The sequence below is a fragment of the Mus musculus genome, chromosome 4 (assembly GCF_000001635.26).
Source record: "Mus musculus strain C57BL/6J chromosome 4, GRCm38.p6 C57BL/6J".
Classification (NCBI taxonomy): domain Eukaryota; kingdom Metazoa; phylum Chordata; class Mammalia; order Rodentia; family Muridae; genus Mus; species Mus musculus.
The window spans coordinates 82,332,802-82,350,237 of NC_000070.6; the positions used below are offsets into that span (position 1 = coordinate 82,332,802).

General features: G+C 39.1%; 1 protein-coding gene across 10 annotated transcripts in view; it reads right to left on the reverse strand.

Annotated features, from left to right (window-relative positions):
* Positions 1-17,436, reverse strand: part of Nfib (nuclear factor I/B) — a 216,579-nt gene that overhangs the window by 42,629 nt on the left and 156,514 nt on the right. The gene's annotated exons all lie outside the window — the stretch shown is intronic.

Here is a 17,436-nt window from a genome sequence, read left to right on the forward strand (position 1 = left end):
TAAACTCTTTAAAAAGATGGACTCTTTTAAATGTGTGAGTATTTTGTCTGAGTTTATGTAAGTGCTGCCTGTACGATGTGAACTGTGCAGGTTAGGAGAACAGACTGGATCCCTGAAACTAGAGTTACAAAGGTTAAGGAGCGCCCCCTGAGTCCTGGAAACCGAATCCAGGGACTCTGCAAAAGCAGCCAGTGCTCTTAAACCCTCAGCTTCTCCATTTCAAATTTTTAGTGACAGATGGTTTAAAAAAGGCAGTAACTTAATATTGACTCTTATGTTTACCTCTGCCTACAGGTTAATTTAAAAGAACCGAAGCTGTACAAGTCAGTTTTCCAAGTCTTCCTGGAGTGGGTGATAGAGCACAGCACACATCATGTAAAGGGAGAGCTCTCTGTGTATTCAGAAACAGAAGGGAGCCATTCTGGCTCTACCACTTGCAAAGAACAAGAAGAGCCTCCGAACTACCACAGCAACCAGACAAGCTCAGATGAGTGTCCTTTCATACCGGGACAAGTCAAGTATTATTACTATAAAAATGTAAGATGGTGAGTGACTTTGTCATTTTTAACTTAATGATTTAAAACTTTTCTTGGCCAAAATGATACCCTTAGCTTTTGTAAGCGGTTGTTAGAAGTCTACACTTTAAGGGAGCCATGTAGACATGGCTCTTGTAGACATGGGCCTAATAATAGCAGTATTTCCATGTGCAGAGCACAGAGGATTACAAAGGAGACATAGCAGAAGCAGAGCGACAGTGGCTATCCACAAGGTGAAAAGGACTACAAGCTATCTCCTGCTTAACAACAAAAATAACTCAGAATAGGAACAAGACTGAGAAGGAGCACCAGGACAAGCAGAAGCATTGACATTCGACAAAGCAGGAGAGTGCTAGAGTTTAGTTTCATTTCTTTGTCTTCCCATTAAGTTAAATTAATTCTGGGCTCATTAATCAATAAAGAAATACTGCTATGTGGGATGGAAGCAGCACTATGCTGAACACTCAGAGGCAAAAAGTGAATTTCTCTCAAAGGACAATACATCAGTCGACTGGGGGGAGGCAGGGTAAAAGGCCATTTATGCTGGGACCTCAGAGCTGGGTCTCTAGACATTGCATTTTAACTATGTATAAAACTTGAATTGTTTTGGTTTTATTTTGTTTTGAAATTCTGTGGTCTATTAGGCGTTCAACCCAAGAATGATATCATTTCTATTTTTAATGCACTCATATACTATATAAAGAGTGTTCCAGGACTGGAAATATGGGAGAGATGTCTTTCAGTGGCCTTTCTGTCTAGAAAAACAAATGCTGTGCTTTTTGCAACCTACTGTTCCCCAAGAAGGAAGAATAATACATAAAAAGATTAAATTGAAAATTAGTTGAATAACAAAGCTGGATAATGTATAAATATATAATAAGTTGAATGATAATACATACATAATAAAGGGTAAGTTGAATAATGCATAAGATAATGCCACCGAAGAGAAAGAGACAGAGGTAGCTGGTGCTTCTGCAAGAAGAGAGCAGAAAGAGCTCACAACTGGTGAGAAAGAAGCAAAAGCCAGGAAGGCCTGACAAGGTAGAAGTCTGATTTAGGAATACCTCATTTACAAAGGAAATGACCTCACCTTAGAAAACTGTCCCGCTGGAGGGCATTATCCTGAGTGAGGTAACCCAATCACAAAAGAACTCAAATGATATGTACACATTGATAAGTGGATATTAGCCCAGAAACTTAGAATACCCAAGATATAAGTTACAATTTGCAAAACACATGAAACTCAAGAAGAATGAAGACCAAAGTGTGGACACTTTGCGCCTTCTTAGAATTGGGAATAAAACACCCATGGAAGGAGTTATAGAGACAAAGTTTGGAGCTGAGACAAAAGGATGGACCATCTAGAGACTGCCATATCCAGGGATCCATCCCATAATCAGCCTCCAAACGTTGACACCATTGCATACACTAGCAAGATTTTGCTGAAAGGATCCTGATATAGCTGTCTCTTGTGAGACTACGCCGGGACCTAGCAAACACATATGTGGATGCTCACAGTCAGCTATTGGATGGATCAAGCCCCAATGGAGGAGCTAGAGAAAGTACCCAAGGAGCTAAAGGGATCTGCAACCCTATAGGTGGAACAACATTATGAACTAACCCCGGAGTTACCCCGGAGCTCTTGACTCTAGCTGCATATGTATCAAAAGATGACCTAGTCAGCCATCACTGGAAAGAGAGGCCCATTGGACTTGCAAACTTTATATGCCCCAGTACAGGGGAATGCCAGGGCCAAAAAGTGGGAGTGGTGGGGGAGGTGAGTGGGGGGGAGGGTATGGGGGACTTTTGGGATAGCATTGGAAATGTAAATGAGAAAAATACCTAATTTAAAAAAAAAAAGAAAAAAGAAAACTGTCCCAAACTTTGACGAACTTTCTGTTTATTTTTCCTAGATTATATATTTTTACGTGTGTGTGTGTACACATATATATGTGAGTATATGTATTATGTATGTTTGTGTGTATGTATGTAAGTCCTGGCTGGTCTTGAACTCAGAATCCTTCTTCCTCAATGTTTTAAGAGCTTGGACTCCATGCACATACAAGTGTACCTGCCACCAGCTATAGCCCTAGCCTTAATGAGCATTAGGAAAGTTCACAGTGAACTTGGGGGTGGAAGGAATGTGCTACCTGCCCTCTCTCACTCTCGGTGTGTGACATTTTTGCCACTTATTAAGTTACATTCCTTCTCTCCCATTCTACTCACACAACACCCTGTCCACCTTAACACACTTAGGCAAACCGTAATCCCCCTTGGGGAAAAGTTTGAGGCTTTCAGCCAGCACAATGGCTCAGCAGGCACTGGCATTCATATCAAGCCTGGTGATCTGAATCTCAACCCCAGAACTCACATAATAGGAGAGAGTTGGCTGCTGTAAGCTTTCCTCTGGCTACCATATGCAGGCCAAGGTTTGCACACATACACACAAGCCCAACCAATAAAAAAATCGTAAGAAATTCTGAGGCCGAGATTTCATTAGTAATCTTACACCCAAATCTTATATTACTTGATGACTAATTTTTATCTGTTCCATCATATATATACATATATACACACATTATATATATATATATAATATTATATATGATGTATATTTGTGGACATATATGTATATGTAATACACACACACACACACACACACATATATATATATATTTACGGAAGATCATATTAATTAGGGATGAATGTAGTAAAAATATAGAATTCAAATAAAACCTGGAAGAGGTAAGGCAGGTATCATGTCTAGGTAGCTTGTTTTCGAATTTCTTATGAGTGAGAGAAGCTGTGAGATGGGATATTCACCAGCAGAACAGTGAGCAGAATCAACCCAAGATGGCTAGCTTCAAATACACACTCCATTAACCATAATAAGGATGTACTGTGTGAGAAACAATTTACTTTCAATAAAAGGGGGAAAATAAAGTTTATAGTGGAACATGGTTTAACAACAACAAAAGAGCGGTTAAAGAAGCCAAAGAGAGACATCAAAGGCAACCACTGAGCACCCCCCAAAATGTGAGGGGGTTCAGCTGTACACAAAGTTCAAGGTGTGAAACAAGTCTCCCTGCCCATGTTCTGGTGAAGCTCACAATCCAGCTAAAGGGGTGGATGGAAAATACAAATTTCATTAAATAATTATAACCCTGATAATATTAGGTTGTACCAAGGATTTGTCTTAGTGACAAAAGTCTAGGAGGGCTAAGCCTTCAAAAAGAAAGATGCATGTTGAAGGCAATGCTCTTTGCTGTCCACACCTGTGCTTTGATTCATAATTGGACAATTAGCTATGGCTTTAGAGCTAATTATATAGTGAATTATAAAATAAAATGCTTCCAGACCAAAAAACAAAAACAAAAACAAAAGTTTGAGTAAGCCACTGATAGACGTTTAAAGATGGACTTAAGCCTATCTTTAAACAAGTATTTTGCAAACCAAGTTATAATTTTTTTACTAGCTATACTGTGAGTTCTTGGCACTGTAGCATGCACACATCCTAAGCTCTGATGTGTCATTCACTTCACAGCATCACTTCAAAGAGATAAAGGCTTAAGCAAATAAGGAGTTAGGTCAACTCATCTCCCAACAAGGTAATTTCAGCTACAAAAGGAGCGAGCTGCAGCGAGCACAGCGTACGTACGCAGCCCGGCAGCAGCTTGCACAAATGGAGCTCCAGATGTATATCTGTTCAAGTCAGCCCAAGGCAACAATTTTGATCGATTCTAATGTGATAAAATGCTGCAGGGAAAGTGTGCAGAAATGTGTTTACGTCAGCCCTTAATTAAACTGTTGTTCACTTCCAAGGAACCCTAGGAAACACTAATGAGACGTGAGTTTTGGCAATTTCTTCATCAAAGCAAAGACCCGCTTCCTCAGTCTGTAGCAGCCTGTCATCTAAGTTGCTCCCTGGATAAATGTCACATGGCACTCCAATCACTTAGCCACCTGTTAGCAGAACTTCTGTAAAGTCAACTAGTGATCTAGGGCAAGCTTGAACAACCACCTTTAACACCTGCCTGCCGGGGACACCTGCTCTTCTCTCATGCATTCTGGAACCATATGTTAGCCTCTCCAATATGGTCAAGTAAACTAAGGTTTCCAATCCAACTGCTATAGCCTACCTAGAAAACAAACCATTTCTTTTCTCATAAAACTCCTATTCTTCTTCCCTATATATAACATTTCAGATCTGTGGCTGTTTCAAATTAATTATGTAAAAGCACACGAGAGACCCTACATTTCTGGTAGCTGTTATTTTTAGCTTAACATGACACTAAATTGTAACATAATAATAGCTGTGCCACTTCTATGGCTTAGAAAAACATATTTCTATGTAACTAACAAAGAAGTAATTGCAGCAAAGTGTTTCAAAAGTTTGATTATTTTACATATTTCTCAGCCTCCTTACTTACTTGTCAGACTCATAAACAAGTTTAACTTTATGCATATGAACTTTATGCATATCAGTCAACATTGTCTGTCTTCTTGTTTGCTGGTATTGAATGCTAATGTATGTTTTATTTCTGGGCTTTAAAAGCTATAATCATGGTTCATAATATCGTCTTTGTTTTTTACACTATTAGGTTGTTGAGCATTTTAAGACATCTCTCCCCTTATCTTGCCCCTTTTCTCCCACACACACATACAGACACATACACATAAATGTTATATATATATATATATATATATATATATATATATATATACATACACTCTGACCCTGTGCTATGATCCAAGCCACAGAAACAAAGCTTCTATGTGAGAACATTTAGCTCAAAGGCCATTTGCTGATGGGAGTCTGACAAGACTATATTACAGCAACATCTTACTAAGTTGTTAGTCTCTCGGTGTTCTTCATTTCGCCTTATACCTTGGACTTTTATAAGTCTTAGACTTTTATACATTTAAAAAAAATTTTATGGTTTACACCACTCTGGTGAACACTGAAAACCTCTTCAGAAACCAAACTCATTTTTGGATGAAGTTATAGGTGGTCAACACATCCATTACTTCATTGAAGCTGTCAAGTAACACACAACACTAAAAGTGAAAGATGAGCTATCCTCTACAATGGGGCACTTCTGCTTTCCATTAAAATGCTGAGTGGAAGCTGAAAGACAATATAAAAAAGATGAACTATGTGCATAAAATAATAATGTTATTTAGAATAGATGAGATAATAAATGAGAGGCTCCCGAATCAAGTGTGTGGGATGGTTTCTGGAGCTGGAATCTGGTATTTTTACTTCAGGCCACAAATCCACAGTCAACTTTGAGACAAGGAAATGGCTTGGGCTCTGTGCCCAGAGGAAAGGTGAAGGCAGAGAACATGGTTTGCCAACTAAATGCTGAGACAGACCACAGTTTCTCCTCCTGTGATTTTGCCTTGGGGAAGATAAAGTTGAGGAGAGAAACGTCTACCTGTTATTTACAGTGCCATAAACGTTATGTAAAACCTCACAGTCAGCAAAGCTAGGCTGAAGCAGCCTGATGATTATTTCAGACTCATTCCAGAGCTCAGATGTATTTATTTCAGTTGCTTTCCCTGTGATGACTGACAGATATTTTCTTTCACAGGGTTCACCTACTGATCAAATAGTGCAGGCAGGAAACTTGCCCTCCAGGATAAAGAAAAAAATGGGGAAGAGAGGAAGAAAGGGAGAGAAAACAGGGAGGAGGGGAGAGAAAGAAGGATGCGTGAACACAGTAGGCTATGACTTTACTTAAAAGCTCGGCACAATCCCAACGTGCTTTTCCACTTTCTCCATTTCTTTCACAGTAAAATAGAGCTACGCAAGCTCACAGGAAGAAGAGATGTGTTATAATACCCAGTAGCTTAAGTGATTCTTTAAAAAGATGCAGGGATACAGTCAAACACCAGAGAGACTGCTTCAGAAATACATTTCACAGAAAAGAAGTCAAAACTGTTCACAGAGCAATCTTTAGCTTTCTCTGCAACGGGAGAACTACTTACGCACTGGAGGTATAGGTGGGAATTGATCACAACCTTTCTGGATTCTCTGTCAATCTGCCAAAAAGGCTTAGAAGCAGACATAAAACTAAACCCAGTATCTTTCAGTAATATGTATCTATTTTACAATAAGATGTACCTATTCCTTTAAGCTTTATTGAGCTTCTACTTGGTGACTTGCTATGATGCTACAGTTTGCTAAAGCTCAGGGACAGTGAAAAGAGAGAGAAAAGAGTGGGCTTAAAGGAGCTACAAGGATGTACACGCAGTGGAGTTCATTGCAGTGATGGTGAGAACTCAGGAATCACCTGCAAATTCAGCAGCAAGCAGAAACTCAAACACCTGATAACAACGCATATCTCAGCGGGCATAAGGACACACAGTGCTAATCCTATCACTTAGGAGGTAGATTTGAGAGTTCAAGTTCACCCTCAGTTACATAGTAAGTCCCAGGATAGCCCAGGTTCCTAGAGACCCTATCTCAAAATGAAAAAAACCAAGGCAACAAACCAACATTATACACACACACACACACACACAGCAGCAGCAGCAGCAGACACTGAAGGACACGGTAAGCTGCCAATATATTACAAGTGAAAGCATGTAACAAAACTTAACAGAATAAAATTGCGTTTCATATGGGCTCGTCAGTGCAAAACCATGACTCAAGTTAAAACATATAGAAAAGGCAGTTAAAACTACATAGACGCCACACTTGTACTGTTCTTTCAAATATTAGTAAAAGTCAATCCAGATTTTATTTCTGTGTGATACAATTAGAGGCAACTGTTTTTATTATTTGCACTTTATATTTTGCCTTCCCAAATTTCTTCTAAAAGGTTATTACTTCCACCAGAAGTAATAGAAATATTCATACAAAAATATTAGAAAAAAACTTTTAGAAAAATATTTTACAAAAAAAATTAGAAATATGATTGTAGCTCCACAGAATATCGTAAATAATACTAAGCTGACAACAATGGATCTTGTGTCTAACGTCACACCATGAGAAGGAAAGGCCTTATTTTGCAAAGTTCTAGGGTGGAGCCCTAGATGGAACACTGAAAATTAAGTTAAAGACAAAAGGTCTCTAAAACACAGTAAAGCGATTATGTGAAAGCCATTCTAATATTCTGGTAGATGGAAGAGTTCACAGTCGTGTGGTAAGTGTAGGGTAAGTACCATCTACACACTACAAGTTCACAGAACGCTCTGAACCCTATGATGAAACTGAATCCCTCTGCAGTCGCATGATGGGAATGCCAGGTGATTCAGAGAATCTGCCATGCTCAGAATCTAGTCTGTGAGGCAGCCCTGCATCTATTCACCAGCATCGAGGAGTCTCGCACTCCAAAACTAACTGGCAGGAAAATGGCAGGCTGCATCATGGAGGTAAGATGTCAACTGAAATCTGAATTTTCAACTTTGTAAAAATGAAATCAGTTGTTCTTAAGGGGGAAAGCATGGTAGGCTCTGTGCTAAATAAAGGAATTCCTGCTTTAAGTACTGAGCTATTCAGTCCTAATCACACTTGAGCACAGTACTTACTGTATTCTTCAGCAACTTGAAACCGTTTGTGATGGTTGAAGACTCTTGTATATTTTAACCCAAGCACAGGGCAGTAGCATGTCACTACAAGCCTGTACTTTACCGTGTCTCCATTTTAAAAACGTATCTAGGTTACACCTATATCCAGTGCAAAGCTGAAACTGAAATTGCTTTGAAACTCAAAAATACCTTCCTGAGGCTGCTTTTTAAAAAATAAATTGAAAAAAAAAATTTCCTGAATACTAAAGAACAGTGTCACGAGAATGAATACCAGAAAAATGAAATTGCTTTTTAAAAACACTTCAAACTGCTTTTTGTCTATTGCCAATTTAACAGACAATTATAAAGGATCTTGAGTAATGTCGGTAAATAAAATATGGAAGCAAGGGTTGGGGGGGGGGGAACACCACCAAACAAGTATGCGGGATGCTAAGCACACCCTCTTCCCTGTTTAAGCATCAGCACAGCTAAATAAACGGCTGCGATTCAGCAGTCCCTGGGGGGCATTCTAGCCATGGGGTCTTGCTAGTGTTAAGCATCTGAGAGCCATGGACTATAAAATAAAATCAATTCTGTAACCTTAACTGTAAAAGTCAGAAAGATACTGGAAGTGTTCTAATTTAACAAGATTACAGATGACTTTTTGGAGGTGGACATTTGGGAAACAGCCACGCATTGAGGAACACTTATATTGCAAGAACCCCCAGGATCCCGTAGCAATGGACACTGTTGTCTTCCACACTGCGAGTTAGGGCAATTTAATTGATGTGCTAATTTAGTAGATTTACAGGAAATCCTCCAAGTCCTAGAAATGACCTGGACCTTTATTTTCAAATAAAATCTGAGAAAGCAAACTGATTGCTTGGGGGGAAAAACATATGATTCGATATGGCTTAGCAAGTAGAAAAAAAAAATAATGAAAATGTTACAGTCGTCTGTTCAGTGCTCAATGTAAGCATGATTGTCGCACATAGATTATCTTTCTTAGAGTGAAAATGGAGTCATAGCTAACAAAGGTAGTGGTGTTTAAATATATACTTCTGCCCCCCAATAAATGTAAATGAAGAAAATAAAACCATTCTGTCAATGAAATTACTGGGATGGCATATTTATTATCCTAATGGTTTTAGAAATCACGTGAAATTGATCAGTAACAAAACCTCTATTTAGTAATGGACCAATTACATTTTCGAGATAATGTCAATGAAACAGAATATTGTCACAGGATAATGGTCCCCTATTGCTAGGCCTCCAGTCACTTAGAGAAAATAAATGTTGCTGTCTGGCTGAGTCACTTGTTTTCAAAGTAGGAGACACTGATCCCATAACAAGGTTCTGTATAATAACTCAGTCTCTATCAATCATTGCTTGTAGCAGAATGGAACAGGACAGGACATGTATTTGTGAGATCTGGGCATTCCTGAAGTATAAGACAAAACATTCAGTGTTTCCAAGCACATAAACAATATAATTATTATGGTATTCAGTGAGTGTATTTAAAGTAAACTTTTAAAAGCTAACTTAAGCAATGGAAGACTTTGGATCTTTAAAATATCTATATTAATGAAAACTGAAAAACTCAAAGACGGGTCAAGTGTCCTTTCTGTGAGATGCCTGAGGTCAGACGCTTGGGATTTCAGAGTTTGGAATATTGGCATACATATTATAGAACATCTTAGAATGCAATGCAAGTCTAAGCATAATCCATTTATGCATATACACCTTATACACATACCTGAAGGCAGCTTTATATACATAATATTTTGTGTGTCTCTGTGTGTGTGTGTGTATTTGTGTTTAGGCTAGAACCCAAAACATGAAGTCAGGTATGGAAGTTTCCGCAATGACATCATGAAGTTATTTCTAGAAGCATTTCAGATTTTCAAACACCAGACCACTGACACTGGCAAACTCTCAGACTACAACTGATTTAAAATCCGAAACACTGAACACAAAGAAACACTTTCATCAAAGTTTCTTTTTCTATAAGTAGGAAAAACTCCAACCATTATGACCATGGTTAATAATAAATGCTTAAGCCATAGGGTGGAATTTTTAATAAGATTTTTGCATTTAATATTTACTTATTTCTTTAGAGAGTGGATGCGAGCCTGCAGAGGTCAGAGGACAGTTTGCGGGAGCTGGTTCTCGCCTTCTACTCTATGGAACCTTTGGGGAAACTCAGGCCTTCTGGCTGTGTGTCATGGGCCTTTACCTGATGAACCATCTTGCTGGACCAGAGGTGGGAATTTTCTAAAGGCATTTAAAGCTATTTTAAACTCAGCATCCAACAGGTATTAAGTGCTCAATAAATGATAGGCCCAAATAAAAACAGAAGCTTGCCTTTCTTAGGTATGCATACTTTAAATGTACGTGCTCTCTTTAATTACTGAGAGAAGGAGGGGGTATTTGGTAAAGGATAAACAGGTACTTGAAAATAAAACATTTAGCAGCCAAGTTGAAATTTTTACTCAAAAGGAGAACCTTTAATATATTATGGTGTCTTAACCTCAGAGCGTATCTGAGTTAAACTAATAACGGTATCATGTGTTAAGAAACCTGTTAAGAAACTCTTAGAAGTATGTATAAGCAAACAGCATGATTTACTTAGCATATTCTCTAATTGCTAGAAAATATAAAATGCAAGACTGGCAGAGCATTGTCAGTTTACACAGGGTAGTGGACCCTTCAGGTTTGTAGCCAGTCACCCCTGCACCCCTGATTCCTCACATTTACTCCTCAAAACCACTTCACTTGTGATACTTTCAGGCAAAAGTCTCTAATCCCAGCCCTCATAATTTGGTTTTAGGCACGTGTATTTGTATATCTTATATATAACAATTGTGTTCTGAGAATTCTTTCAGAACCCTGAGAAATGCACAGATTCATTTTCATTCTCTTGTTTTATTCTATAAGGCCTAACAGGATCATCGATGAAGCTCTCCAGAAAAACTCTCTTCCTGAGGAGACTTGTGAGGGAAAGGCTGGGTCTCTTCCCCCTGAGCAAGGCCTATCACCTGGAGAGAAACTGGCCCTGTCCAGTTCTCTTGAATAATGCACAAGGGTTGCAGCACCTTGTGATCTGTCTAGAAAATCAAGTTCTCACTGTGTAGGTTATTGCTAGTCCAGTTACTCTGACTTTCCAAACTTCTCCAGCTTCAACTGTAAATCAACACGTAAACCAAGTTAAAGCATACAGTTTGACTATGCCGTAGAACTCTGCGAGATACCCCAGGACTCAGCGTCTTTGGGGCTCCTACTTGCCAATTTTCATCTGTTTCATTGCGTTATCAAACAGCTGTTATTATTTGGAACTAATTATGTATTAGGGTTTTTTTTTTCCCTGAAAAATTGGTGCTTTTAAATCATTAAGTTTCCAGAGTACGAAACCAGAGCTCAACTTTTCCATATTAGCCAGTATGGGCCCTTGGAACACGCGCACAAGCTTGCCCCACCCAACATGCCGGTCTCCATTCAAGCACATGAAAGGCAGACAGATATCTGTTAATTAGCAGGCAACAAGAGGAACTCTAACGAGAGCCTTCAGGAACAATTTACTGTTCTCCTTTCTGTTTGGAAGATGGTCATGTGATTTTCTTTTCTTTTCATTTTTTTCCACCCTCAGCAGTGTAGATGATGGAAATAATCCAGACATGGTGGGGGGCTCTGAGGTTGGCTTTCTGATACCAAAGTGGCATGGAGTGAGGTGGGGGGAGAAGGCACTCAGCTACAAATCCTGTCTTCGGATACTTTCTCAGGAAGTTGAAGGAAGCTTTAAAACTGGGCTTATACATTAAATTCCAACCCGCTCCTATGCACATTTATCCCATCAAAGGATGTTAGCTCCGTTTTTACTTTTCACGTTAAAAGAAATTGATACTTGAAGATTTGCTATTTGATTGTGGTGATGCCTACTCCAAGAACATAACAGAACTGGTGGTCAGTGGGTCCCCAGAGGCAGCTGGTAAGTTTTGCCTGCCAGGTCACCCCCTGCCTTCTCCAGGACTGCTTTTAACGTTAATGACTCTCGGGGAACAGCTACCCAGCCAAGCATGAAAGCTGTGGGCTCACTCAGCTCCCAAGCCCACAGAAACCTTGAGATTCCAGCCTTCATCAAACAGAAAGTCTGCGTTCTGGCACTTGCCCAAAGTTTGGACTTAATGCTCCCTCTAACTCCTCCCTAGTGTGGGGGAGGGAGGCTTCTGAACTCACACACACAATAAGCATGCTAATCAAGTCAGCAGCCTCTCCCGGAAAGCAACAGCACACAACAGTATATTTAATACTCTACATATTCAGTCAGCAAAGAAAAGAGTTTGAGCTGAGTTAAACCAGAACTTTCCAAACTTAGTAGACCACTCATATCTAGCATGTCTAGGAACACTTCCCAAACTCACATTAAGTGGTACTGGTCTTGAATCTGTTTCTCTCACATGGTACCTCACTCCAGGTACCCTTACTTATTTCTTCTTTAACTCAAGAGACAACGTTCATCTCTAGCTCCCACTTTTCCTGCGGGTCCTTTGCTTGAATCCATTTGTTGAGGGCTACCACTATCCCTCAGAGAGCGTTAGACAGTACAAACTGAAGGTTAGCACAGGAGAGACTATTTCACTGAGGAAAATATTCGCAAAGTTAGTGGCATGAACGTACAAATATACAAAACTTCAGAAAGATGTGCTGCAGAGAGTTCTTTATAGAACAGGATGTGTGTGTGTGCACGCGTGCGTGCGTGCGTGCGTGCGTGTGTGCGTGCTGCTGGGAATGGAACCCAAGATCTTTGTACATGCCCAGCTGGCACTCTATCTACCATGGAGCTGCATTGTCTGCTGTTGAATATTTTTAAAAACTTAGTAACTATATTTCCAAGAATTTGCTGTAATCGGAACATGATGTCTACGTGGTCTCAAGAGTTAAATTTAAAATTCTAACTAATGGCAAATCAGTATATAGCTTGGGACAACTTTTCTAAGGTGCTGTCTTATTGATTTTATGTAAAGATTTATAGCTCACGGTGCTTCAGAAGTGAGTTGGTTTCAAAGCATAAAGATAGTCCCTTGTCACTCACTTTACTTATTTTTGATAAAGCCCCTTTTAATAAATAACAATTATTTTTCTGTTTAGCAGGACCAGAGCTTAATAATATTCTAACTTAATAATATTTGTGTGCCCAATATCTATAAAAATCCTTGTCATATGATAAGACTCTGATAAATGTTGAATGAGCCTAATTATCTCAATCCTAAAGTTTAACTGCACGAAGAGTCCTTTTAAGTTGCTATTTTATCTAAAATTACAGATTGCCTTATTATTTATCAGATTGAGGAGCCATTATATTTTCCATTCAGAAACTTTCAACTCTGTATTACAAGTGTATTATTGGATCATTTTACACTCAGGCTTAGATAAAGCCATGGCTAGTTGAACAGGAGGAACAAATGATCCTGATGCGTTATGATTTGAAGGTATCAAGTAACCAAGCACGAAGCCTAGCACTTGGGAGACAGAGACAGTGTCTCAAGGAAAAAAAAAATTCAAATGTCCAAGTAAATCATCAGTCCGTTAAATTACTGGGCATTAGAATACAACCAGATGTGGTGCCATGAGAGTAAGCAGAAGCAGAGGAAAAACCATGAGGTGCATCACTCTTCATCTTGCGTTAAAAGGATTGCTCTAGTCCTTTCCAGGGATGTCAGCTAGCTCCTCAGTAGATTCAGTGAGGTGTAACTAAATGTAGACAAGTTATCAAGAGATCTTTTTGTGGATAAATGTTGGAATCAAAGACATATCCAACCTCCATATTTCATGAGCAGAATCATTAAGATCTGAAGGATTAAAAAAAGTATCCAAAAGAAATACTTAAGTCTGAGGCCACAGATCAGGGGTAGACTGGTTGGAAAATAGGCACCGGGACTGGGTAGCATCTTCAGCTTGCTCTGCCCCCACCCTCCCGAACAAAGAAAACTGACATTTCAGACCTAAGTATTCATAGTAGAGACTAAGCAAAGAGAACATTCTAGACCTTAAAAAAAAGAATACAATGGTTACTCTATGTTCTTCATGCCCATTGTTACTTTCATGGGGGGGAGGTAGGGGGGCGGGATTCAAGACAGTGTTTACCTGTGTAGACTTTGGCTGTCCTAGAACTCACAATGATCTTCCTGCTGCCTCTGCCTCCAAGTGCTGGGATTAAAGGCGTGTGCCACTTCCACTAAGCACTGACACTGACAAATTCAATTTCTATCACTAGCAATGAGAAGAAACTTAACCAAATTATATAGTCCTCTATCAAATATTTAACATTACTGAATACTATTTAGTTTAAAAATAGTCGTGTCGATCTTTGCAAAGTTATACACTATGATTTCAATATAAGAGTGTATTTAATGTGAAAAAAACAAAAAACTTGTATACTGAATTATTTAAAACTATGAAAGCTAGATTTGGTATGACTGTTTTGTATAAATTCTTAAAAAAAATTAAAAACTTGGTTACATGGCACCATTTAAAAAACTTTATAGCATATTGCCCATAATTTCATCATTTTTATTCTTCTGTTTCGAAATTCAGCTTCGGTAGAGCTGGCCAGAAGATATTTTAATTGATAGTTAATAATCATCTATTGAGGCAGATATCCAGAGAAGAGTAATGAATTTTTAGCATCCCTGCCAATTATAAACAGAAGCCTATGATGATGAACCAGAGCGTGTTACTGTGTACCACAGAGGGTTTTGTGTGGAAAACAACTGTAAGGTACTGCCAGGAAACTGCACTGGAAGTGGTACTCACTCACCAGTGCCTTAGACCACGCCTTCCCAAATGACAAGGACGCCTCAAGAATGGTATGAGGATGGACAAGAACAATCTCGGGCATTTTATTCTGCAAATTTAAAAAATGGATTTGCTTCTAAGAAGAAGATCACCTCCTCCTCGGTCTTAGCAAGTTTGTGAAGATGGTGCTGGACCTCCCCTGGCTTTTCATTGTAGTTGAAGTCTTCTTCCCACAATGGCTTATTGTGCACATTACAAAGTCCTCAGGGTCTTCAAATTTCAAGTGACAGGTGTTTTAAGCAACACACAGAGAAGGGAACCTTCCTCCTTCCTCTTATTATAATTTGCTTTTACAGCCTTCTCCAATAGTGTTAGTCATCTTGACAATAGGAAATCATCAAGACAATGCAATGATTTTTACAAAGCGAAAGAGTGACGGTCTCCCTTCTACTTTTCAAAACTGTTTTATAATATGACAGGAGATTGGCTTTCCTGAAGAGCTGGAAGGGAAATCAGTTTTTACAAAGTAGAAATCTGTTCTCACAGAGTGACACTCTACAATAAAGAACACCTACATTTGAGCAACACACTCATCTGTAAGCTCTCAGTGTTGTTATTACTACCAATAGGATCTGCTCCGGAATAATTTTCTGACAGAGGAAATACATCTTTGTTTAGAGTAAACTGACAATGTTTGTAAAGCAAGGAACAAAGCATGAAGATGTGTGGGTTTTATTTTTATTTTCACTTCTATAGTTCTGTTATTTCCTGCCTTCACTTACGAAACTTGGTTCTTTATCCAAGGACTCGTTTATCTGACTAATATTGACTGTGGGGACCATGCATCACTCTTGTCTTTGGTGCTAATGACAACCACAGTCAAAACAGTTACCTTAATAATATGGATGTATCTAAACAATTTCTCCAATAAATAAATACAAAATGACCTATTATGAACACAACGATGGAGCAATATCAGCTGCCAAGGCACAAAAGCGGGAAGGACTAATTTATGATGAAATCCATCGGTAGATCAGGGGCCGTTAAGGATATCAAGACATTTGCCAGATGAAGGGGTAGGAAAGACCACTTCTTGGGCACTGTATTCCCAAACCCAAACAAAGTCATTAGCCCAGATGGCAGTGGGAACGAAAGCACTACTGCGAACCTGTGGTCAAATGAGGGACTGGTGATTTTCTCCCGAGAACACTGGGGGGTTACTGATGGAGAGGAAGCAGAAAGGTCAAATAATGCCTCCTGATCAAGTGTGCTTACTGCCTGAAGAGTGGATTGGGGGAGTGTTGCAAAGCCCAAACTGGCCAGCTGATTTTCCAACCCTTCTGGAAAAGGAGCTTGACATATCCCTCACTTTCTTTCCCATCAACAGTACCAACCTCCATTCTGCCATTGCTTCCCCACCTCACCCTGCTTCGATCTGTTCCATGTAACTGTCCCCTGTCCCTTCATCTTTACTAGTTAAATTCTTTAAATGTGGGGCTGGAGAGACAGGTCAGCAGTAAAGGGCACTTGCACTCTCAAAGCATCTCAGCAATGTCTGTAACTCTAGTTCCAGGGGATCTGATGGCCTCTCTGGTCCCCATAGGTGCCCAAAGTGCAGCCAGGTTGTACACACACATACATGCAGTCTAAGCACTCACACATATAACATAAAGATAAGTAAATATTTTTAAAATATCAACATGTGAAAGGTAATGCAACTGTTAGTCTAGATCACCATGAAGGCTTCATCCTTGTAAAAATCACTCAGCATGAAATTCTGAGGAGCAAGAGGAAATCCTAGTAAGGACATGGCATTGGCTATAAATGCTATGCTCCAGGGTCAGCTGTCTGTTAACATTTCTCTGCATATAGCTTCTCAAGCTCACAGACAAAAAATAAAATAAAAAATAAAAAAAAAATTCCTACACTCTGGGCTGAAAACCATCAGGGCAAAACACATTCCTTTTACATCTTTAAACACAGAATTTGATTTTTAAAAATGTACAAATACATTTTATGATGCTTCTATACAAATTTATTTGCACATATGTACAGACGAACCAAGATAAGCTGTAATTAGCTTACTTGTCTATACACCTTTAATACCTTCTTATTGTATAGAAAGGCATGAATATGTTTTATTAAATAACACAGGAGATCCAACACATTTCAAGAATAAAGACCAAGTTGGATCCCAGAAAGCTAAACCATACTTATATAAAATTATGCTCCTCCTCAATGATGCTAGAACTGAGTCATAGGTCTACCTAGGAAGCGAGTGGATTAACTTAGACTCAGTCTCTTAAATTATATTTTGATCTGTTATCTGTGTGCCACCTACTTCCAGAATAAACTACAGCCTCCTGTAAGTGAGAATTCTACCTGCCAACTGCCTAAAATTTGTTCTTCCAAACAGACTCACAGAGAAAATGATGGGAGCTCACAGAATCTCAACTTGCCACTCCGTCAAGACTCTACTGTCCAGTGTTGATGGACCCAAGTCAGCTGAAGACATACTTGTAGGCCCTGAGAGTCCATTTTTGTATGAACATAAAAGTATAATAAAATGGGATTTTTGTAACTTTGATAACAT